Source organism: Salvelinus namaycush, chromosome 5, assembly GCF_016432855.1.
Source record: "Salvelinus namaycush isolate Seneca chromosome 5, SaNama_1.0, whole genome shotgun sequence".
NCBI classification, from domain to species: domain Eukaryota; kingdom Metazoa; phylum Chordata; class Actinopteri; order Salmoniformes; family Salmonidae; genus Salvelinus; species Salvelinus namaycush.
Window position 1 is genome coordinate 65,588,965 of NC_052311.1, and position 10,126 is coordinate 65,599,090.

Genomic DNA, 10,126 nt, shown 5'->3' on the forward strand with positions numbered 1-10,126 from the left:
GATTATCTCACACCCAAACACCATGCATTCTTTGTCTTTCTCTCCCCAACCTCTCTCTCTCTTCCTCCTCCTACCTTCTCTCCCCCTTCTCTGTCCCCAGGTCAGTCTGTTGAATCACTGGCTGGATGAAAATAGACCCCCACACTTTTTCTTTTTCATGTTGTCACGGCCATTCCATCCTCTTTTGCTTCCCTTCTTCTAGGTGCTAGACCAGCGACAGGTCCTCACAGGAGACAGAACGCCTTGATTTCTCCCAAATAATTCACTGGTTCCCTTCCTTCCCTCTGTGCTGGATGATTCCTTCCCTCAATTCGCCGTTGTAAAATCAATCAGTCTTTATCTCCGTCAGTCCAGGGATCAATGAATTGATATCACGCATATCGATTATTTCAAATGTCCTTAAAATGAAAGAACTGAATAATCTTTCATGATTATATTATGAACCTACTGTTGATATGAAAATCTCCGTCAGCATTCTCACCATATAAAATAACTGAATCGCTAGACTACTCGACATCTACATACAAACATGCTATGCTAAACGGAGAAAGGTAGCCTATAAATGACAAATATGATTTACTATGCAACTCCTCACTCACTCATTCTATCGCTCACACGGTCTCTCCGAATATGTCTCTCTCAACTTCACTCTCTCTCGCTTGCTCTCGCTCTCTGCCTCCCCTCCCTGTAATTCTCATTGGACAGTCACTGGGTAATTATGAAGACAAGAAAAACTACAAATACATTTTTATCAAGCCATCCAGACGTTCTTTCCCGTCGAACCCCCATAATAACAACGCGAATATAAATTATATTACGCTATTATGGATCATGATCATATAGGCTAATAGTACTACTAGCTTATGTAATGCAACTGTTACATTTGCTCACAGTTCTCCGGGAAACTGTGTAATATAGCCTACATCCTCTCTGACAGCGTGCGGAATTCATTCGTTCTTGTGAGTAGCCTACACACAACTTTGTATTTATTATTATTATAGCTCGTGAGCATGGGTGAACAGTTTTTTTAAAATACAAAAATAAGTCTTATTTTCTAATATTTTTTTAAACTTTTTATTTTTTACAATAAACAAAAACATACACAGACAAAAACAATAGACAAGTCTTGACGGGCAGAATTTTTTGACGGGCAGAATTAGACAGCTACAGGTGAAAACCAATAGGCTTTTCGACCTTTAAGCTAATGTCAACAAACGCTGTTAAATTAAGATCGGCCTAATTGAATGCTGGAAAACGGGTCATTGCTCGACAACAATTCATTGTTCGCTAGTAAACAAAGACAACAAAGGGAGCTCAATAGTCAAGAGAGTGGGAGATATAGAGGGGCGCACCTCTGCTAAGTGGCCGGCGGATGAGGCCGCCTCCGGTAAGTTTCCTGCGGTCTCTGATTGTGGTCACTTAGGGCAACTGGAGTCTACCTTCTCGTGGGGTAAATTGTCCGTGGTCAGTCCGATATAAGACATCGCAATCAGGATGAGGGAAATGAAGGTGCTGAGTTTGCAGAGCGACACAGGAGACTTAGAGACGCGTAATAGTAGGCCTATTCCCAATCAGTTTGACCGAGGAGCGGCTGTTAGCCCACCTATCTGATAGCCAGTGGTGGAAAAAGTACCCAATTGTCATACTTGAGGTAAAGTAAAGAAACCTTCATAGAAAATGACTCGAGTAAAAGTCACACAGTAAAAAGCTACTTGAGTAAAAGTCTAAAAGTATTCGGTTTTAAATATACGTAAGTAGTATCAAAGTAAATGCAATTGCTAAAATATACAAAAATTAAAAGTACAAATAATTTCAAATTCTTTATATTACGCAAACCAGGCAGCACAATTTCTTATTTTTTATTTACTGATAGCCAGCAGCACACTCCAACACTCAGACATAATTTACAAATGAAGAATTTGTGTTTAGTGAGTCTGCCAGATCAGAGGCAGTAGGAATGACCAGGGATGTTCTCTTGATAAGTGCATAAATTGGACCATTTTCCTGTCCTGCTAAGCATTCAAAATGTAATAAGTACTTTTGGGTGTCAGGGTAAATGAATGGAGTAAAAAGTACATTATTCTCTTCAGGAATGTAGTAAAGTAAAAGTACAAAATATAATCAGTAAAGTACAGATGCCCCAAAAAACTACTTAAGTAGCTATAGTATTTTTACTTCAATACTTTACACCACTGCTGATAGCCTACATCAAGAGCCATAATAAACCTACATAGGCCTATAGTGCATGATGCTTATGATAGGGCTATAGCCTCCTAGCCTATCATCAGATTGCAGGTCCATTTATATGCAAAAACAATAAGCGCTAATATAAATGTTACTAGATTGAGCCATGCTTATAGGCTGATAGGATAGTATAGCCAAGGTGTTACAGCCTAGTTTTCCCTTCACATAGGCTACCTCAACCAGCCTTAGGAGTTTTGATGTCATAGCATATTATCTAAGTAATTCTCTTATTTTCAACCATGAGCCTATGATTATGCACAGTGTAGGGCTACACACACTCTCATGTGTTTTCCATATTGTGCTTTTTCTTAATAGAATATTAAGCCTATGCGCTCTAACCGGATGAGGGAGTAACGTGCGCGTGGAATTGTGTTGTGTAGGAGAAGATTATGAAATGTGACAGCACCTTTTCTCCCTGTAGCCTAATAATCTTCTTTGCGATTAGGGAATATTGCAGATAATAAAGCGCATCATGTCGTCTGGGGTACGATTCCAACGGATTACTAAACTATTACGGCACCTGCCATATGTCAACTCTCCTTCCCTGTATCACAACCAGTGCCTCATCGCCGACCGACCATAGTCATTGTAATGGAGACGATGGGGGCAAAACTTCCAGACCGTAACAGTGAACTGAACAGTCATGATAATATTAAATGGCAGTTTGTAGACGGGCAGAGAGGTATGGAGAAAGAGAGGAGATGTCACTGAATTTACAGCTTGAGAAAGAGAGAGAGAGAGAGAGGGGAGGGGGGGGGGGGGGGAGAGGGGAAGAGGAGGGAAAGTGCAGGAGTGTGGAGCGAGGATGCTCTGGGGTCGGGGCGACAGGTCACCGCTGGAGAGTGGCGGGTCCAGCGATCGCGCGACCAAAATACAAGCCTCGGGGAAAGGTTGAGGGTCACAGGGAGAGAGAGACATCCTAGGAAGAAGACAGTGACGTCAAGGGACGCCACTGTCCATACAACTTTACCAGACAGAGAGAGAGAGAGACAAACTAGACGGAGACAATCAGTGGTCAGAGGGGCAGGGCGGCCCAGAAGGAGAGGGCTGGCCCAGAAGGAGAGGGCTGGCCCAGAAGGAGAGGGCTGGCCCAGAAGGAGAGGGCTGGCCCAGAAGGAGAGGGCTGGCCCAGAGAGAGGTGGGGAGAGGTGAGTGATCAAGAGAGAAATTGGGAAAGACAGAAAGATGGAGGGGGATACCTATGCCCCCCATAAAGGTTAGGGGTCTGCAAGAAAGATGGATAGATTGGTGTAAAGACCTTGAGAAAAAGTGATTTGGGTGCTTTGTATTGGAAAGGTTAGGCCACACCTCTGAAGCATATGTCAGACATGGTGTGAAACAGATGTGACAGAGGAATAATACAACACATAGAGCAATAATGGTTGGAAAGGCAGTTGCTATGCCAACCCCACAGTATACAGATTCATTCTCCCCCTTCTCTGTCTATAAAAGCGTGTACAAAGCAACACAGCGTTGTTGTGTTCTAAGGACAGCAAATTACATACGGATTTAGCTACGAAACAGAGAAAGGGGGAGATGGACAGACAAAAGGGAGAGAGAGATCAGCCCATCCATGGATCCGATCAGCCATAAAACACACACACACACATTCGTTCACTTTCCCTCTGTCTCTTTCATTCCTCCAATCTCTCCATCTCTCGTAGTGCCCTCAACCTTTAGAAGCGTGATGAGAGGCACAAGTACCCCCCAAATACACACACACACACACAAGCACACAGTGTTGTTTGTGCAAGGCCCGTTCCTTCCTTCCTTCTAACCTTGTCACAGGCCTTAACAACTAACCCTGAATGATCATGTTCATGTTCCAGCACCTTTGACTAAGTCGTCATGACGAACAAACAGTGTCACTGAGCAGATGGCCACAGATCAAATGTGAACTGATGAGCAAGTGAAGTATAGGACCTCCTCAATAAAGCACTAGACAGGGCCTCAGTCCATCAGACAGTCAGTAATAGCTGAGCTACACAGCTTCCATCATATCCTAATGGTTGTGATTGCATTAGTGGCCTGAGAGCTGTGTGGGCTCACCCAGGGCTTCATACTAATCACTGTATGCAGATGGATCCAGCCACAGCCACAGCCACAGCCCAGCATTCTGCTCTCTATCTGATAGCCTAATCAAGTAGAACAGAGAGAGAGAGAGAGAGAGGAGGAGACGGAGGAGAGAACAGAGACAGTGAAATGATAGAGAAAATATAAAGAGAGGGGAGAGAGAGAAATAGAGGTAGGGAAAATATAGTGAAGGATGAGAGTGGGAGCAGGAGAGAATGGAGGGATAGAGCTCTCCGTAATGTGTTCCTGCTCCCATCTAAGTGGAGGGCCAGCAGCGCAGAACATCTCGCCTTTTAATGAAAGGACACTACATATAACACACACACACACACACACACACACACACACACACACACACACACACACACACACACACACACACACACACACACACACACACACACACACACACTAAAGGCCCTTCCATTCTCATACTGCGTTTTGAGCTAGGTGTCATAGTGTCAGTGAACAGGGAGACACAGTCACAGCTATTTGACAGTATGTCAGTAGTGAATATAGTCCAATTCCCAATGATTTAGTGAATAGTAGTCAAGTTACAAAGGGTTTTGTATGCTGATAATGGGATTAATTGATACAGTGGCTATGCCAGTCATAGAAGTCTTCTCTATTGCCAAACTATGTCAACAGACTCATGCACCAGTTTGAGTATCTGATTCTTTATTATTCCAGGTTTTTGATCATAAAGCAACACTGATTATTTCTCCCAAAGCAGCTGAATATATTTTGTATGTCCAGTTTATTCTTGCTACTTGCTGACACAAGCCCACTAATGCAGCTATGATGCAGCCTCACCATGTGCTGCCTGTGTTTGCAGTTTTTATTGTCACGTGGACAAGGACAGTGAAATGGCAATCAGTGTAGATGAAGGGGAGGGGACAGGTTAAAGAAGGATTTTTAAGCCTTGAGACAATTGAGACAGCGATTGTGTATGTGTGTCATTCAGAGGGCAAGACAAAAGATGTAAGTGCCTTTGAACGGGGTATGGAAGTAGGTGTCAGGCGCACCAACCAGTTTGTGTCAAGAACTGCAACGCTGCTGGGTTTTTCACGCTTACCAGTTTCCCGTATCAAGAATGGCCCACCACCCAAAGGACATCCAGCCAACATGACACAACTGTGGGAAGCATTGGAGTCAACATGGGCCAGCATCCCTGTGGAACGCTTTCGACACCTTGTAGAGTCCATGCCCCGACGAATTGAGGCTGTTCTGAGGGCAAAAGGGCATTCCTAATGTTTGGTGTACTCCCTGTAGAAGTGTGAGTGTGTGAGAGAGTGAATATAAGAGGGTGTGTAGGTGTGTGTATGCTGGGGAGGATCAACCTTTTGAAGTTGAGGTGCCATTGCCATGAGCTGTTGGGGATGTCACATCAGAAGAGTCAGTGTATCTGTCACTAATGCTACTTGGAAGTGTTTGAGGAGTTCAGAGGCTAACCAGTATTTTGCAGTGTCAGCGTGAGACAGGAGGAGAGTGTGTGAGTGTACACGGGGGTGGAGTGTGTGTGAGCGTACACGGGGGTGGAGTGTGTGTGAGCGTACACGGGGGTGGAGAGTGTGTGAGCGTACACGGGGGTGGAGAGTGTGTGAGCGTACACGGGGGTGGAGTGTGTGTGAGCGTACACGGGGGTGGAGTGTGTGTGAGCGTACACGGGGGTGGAGTGTGTGTGAGCGTACACGGGGGTGGAGTGTGTGTGAGCGTACACGGGGGTGGAGTGTGTGTGAGCGTACACGGGGGTGGAGAGTGTTTGAGCGTACACGGGGGTGGAGTGTGTGTGAGCGTACACGGGGGTGGAGTGTGTGTGAGCGTACACGGGGGTGGAGAGTGTGTGTGAGCGTACACGGGGGTGGAGTGTGTGTGAGCGTACACGGGGGTGGAGTGTGTGTGAGCGTACACGGGGGTGGAGTGTGTGTGAGCGTACACGGGGGTGGAGAGTGTGTGAGCGTACACGGGGGTGGAGTGTGTGTGAGCGTACACGGGGGTGGAGTGTGTGTGAGCGTACACGGGGGTGGAGTGTGTGTGAGCGTACACGGGGGTGGAGTGTGTGTGAGCGTACACGGGGGTGGAGTGTGTGTGAGCGTACACAGGGGTGGAGTGTGTGTGAGCGTACACGGGGGTGGAGTGTGTGTGTATCTGAAAGGGTGTTACATATTCTTACTTAGTCAGCTAGCTGCAACCTTTCAGCTAAGTGACACTGACAGATTCTCTCTCATCTACACACACGCACACACATTCTCTCTTTCTCATCCTCTCATCGTTCCTACAAAGTGATCCCTCTCTCATGCTCTTCAGCACTGTATCCATGACTACCACACACACTTTTCTCCTCTCCTTCTTTCTGGTCATTTCTGTCTACTTCTCCCTCTTGTATTCCCTTATTCCCTTCTCTCATTTATTTCCATCTGAATGCATTGATAAGCCATTCAGTCTGGACTAATATTTCACTCTCTCCCCCCAGCTCTCTCTCCCTCTCTCTCATTAGTCACACCTTCCTCCCCTCTAAAGGTGACTGATTTGATTGGATTGGAGAGACTGATTGACAGAATAAATCCAACTGACAGGTCAAGAGATTGTGGAGGTAGGTGTCCTAGCGTCAGTGACGTTTACTGATGTAATACGCAGAAAACACTGTCAAGGTACTCTTAAGTCTCTCACAGATTCTGTCTGTTTCTAATAGGTTCTAAAGCATGACTAACAGGTCACTTGGGACTGATGCATACTGACACACACGGACAGACGTACACACACCATCTGGGCCTGCAATCGGTGATAAGGCTCCATCTGGTGGTGAGTGATGGCACTGCAGATCTCTCTTCTGGTCAGACTTTCCACAGACCTAGCCTGACATTCATTTCACACAGCTCCCCAGACCTAGTGTAACAGTTTAGCTTCTGTCCCTCTCCTCGCCCCTCCCTGGGCTCGAACCAGGGGCCCTCTGCACACATAGACAACAGCCACCCTCGAAGCATCGTTACCCATCACTCCACAAAAGCCGCGGCCCTGGAACAACTACTTCAAGGTCTCAGAGCGAGTGACGTCACCGATTGAAACGCTATTAGCGCGCACCACCGCTAACTAGCTAGCCATTTCACATCGGTTACACTAGCTTGACAACATTCAGTTCACACAGCTCCCCAGACCTAGCTTGACAACATTCAGTTCACACAGCTCCCCAGACTTAGCCTGACAACATTCAGTTCACACAGCTCCCCAGACTTAGCCTGACAACATTCAGTTCACACAGCTCCCCAGACCTAGCCTGACAACATTCAGTTCACACAGCTCCCCAGACCTAGCCTGACAACATTCAGTTCACACAGCTCCCACACAGTTCCCCAGACCTAGCCTGACAACATTCAGTTCACACAGCTCCCCAGACCTAGCCTGACAACATTCAGTTCACACAGCTCCCCAGACCTAGCCTGACAACATTCAGTTCACACAGCTCCCCAGACCTAGCCTGACAACATTCAGTTCACACAGCTCCCCACACAGTTCCCCAGACCTAGCCTGACAACATTCAGTTCACACAGCTCCCCACACAGTTCCCCAGACCGAGCCTGACAACATTCAGTTCACACAGCTCCCCAGACCTAGCCTGACAACATTCAGTTCACACAGCTCCCCACACAGCTCCCCAGACCTAGCCTCACAACATTCAGTTCACACAGCTCCCCACACAGTTCCCCAGACCTAGCCTGACAACATTCAGTTCACACAGTTCCCCAGACCTAGCCTGACAGCATTCAGTTCACACAGCTCCCCAGACCTAGCCTGACAACATTCAGTTCACACAGCTCCCCAGACCTAGCCTGACAACATTCAGTTCACACAGCTCCCCACACAGTTCCCCAGACCTAGCCTGACAACATTCAGTTCACACAGCTCCCCAGACCGAGCCTGACAGCATTCAGTTCACACAGCTCCCCAGACCTAGCCTGACAACATTCAGTTCACACAGCTCCCCAGACCTAGCCTGACAACATTCAGTTCACACAGCTCCCCAGACCGAGCCTGACAGCATTCAGTTCACACAGCTCCCCAGACCTAGCCTGACAACATTCAGTTCACACAGTTCCCCAGACCGAGCCTGACAACATTCAGTTCACACAGCTCCCCAGACCTAGCCTGACAACATTCAGTTCACACAGCTCCCCACACAGCTCCCCAGACCTAGCCTGACAACATTCAGTTCACACAGCTCCCCACACAGTTCCCCAGACCTAGCCTGACAACATTCAGTTCACACAGTTCCCCAGACCTAGCCTGACAACATTCAGTTCACACAGCTCCCCAGACCTAGCCTGACAACATTCAGTTCACACAGCTCCCCAGACCGAGCCTGACAGCATTCAGTTCACACAGCTCCCCAGACCTAGCCTGACAACATTCAGTTCACACAGCTCCCCACACAGTTCCCCAGACCTAGCCTGACAACATTCAGTTCACACAGCTCCCCAGACCTAGCCTGACAACATTCAGTTCACACAGCTCCCCACACAGTTCCCCAGACCTAGCCTGACAACATTCAGTTCACACAGCTCCCCAGACAGAGCCTGACAGCATTCAGTTCACACAGCTCCCCAGACCTAGCCTGACAACATTCAGTTCACACAGCTCCCCACACAGTTCCCCAGACCTAGCCTGACAACATTCAGTTCACACAGCTCCCCAGACTTAGCCTGACAACATTCAGTTCACACAGCTCCCCAGACTTAGCCTGACAACATTCAGTTCACACAGCTCCCCAGACCTAGCCTGACAACATTCAGTTCACACAGCTCCCCAGACCTAGCCTGACAACATTCAGTTCACACAGCTCCCACACAGTTCCCCAGACCTAGCCTGACAACATTCAGTTCACACAGCTCCCCAGACCTAGCCTGACAACATTCAGTTCACACAGCTCCCCAGACCTAGCCTGACAACATTCAGTTCACACAGCTCCCCACACAGTTCCCCAGACCTAGCCTGACAACATTCAGTTCACACAGTTCCCCAGACCTAGCTTGACAACATTCAGTTCACACAGCTCCCCAGACCGAGCCTGACAACATTCAGTTCACACAGCTCCCCAGACCTGACAACATTTAGATATTTTCTGTAGGGGCATCAAAGCGCCTTCAAAATCTGAGGGGGCACAAAGTACTTGAGGACGCCTGGGGGGTGGGGGGCTAGGCCAGCGTGATACTCATGATTCATTCTATGTAACAATAATAAAAAATCATATCTAATCATACCTCTTGAGCAGTCTGTATCCTTCAGACTGGTGGTTATTGTTTTTAAGAAACTAAATATGCCTCTCTGCTAAAATCCAGGTAAAAGATTGAAAGGAATGTCTTACTCAGTTAATTTAGTAATTGTTTGCTTTTCTAAAGTCTATCAATCTTGCCAGCAGGCATGCCAGCTAAATAGACACACCAGCTACTCTAACTGGAACAGCCTGAAATGGCTTTTTGGTAGCTAGTTATGGGGGTGGGAACCTATCTGAGCTAGCTAAAACCAACTTCATAAAATTGCTAAGTGGCTAGTAGTATTACAGAAACAAAACAGGACAAATCTGAGGGGGCATGTGGCGTCTCTGCTCTGGTCACTCACAGCTCCCCGGGCCTAGCCTAGCAATATTCAGTTCAGCCAGAGCCCTTCTGGTCACTCACAGCTCCCCGGGCCTAGCCTAGCAATATTCAGTTCAGCCAGAGCCCTTCTGGTCACTCACAGCTCCCCGGGCCTAGCCTAGCAATATTCAGTTCAGCCAGAGCCCTTCTGGTCACTCACAGCTCCCCGGGCCTAGCCT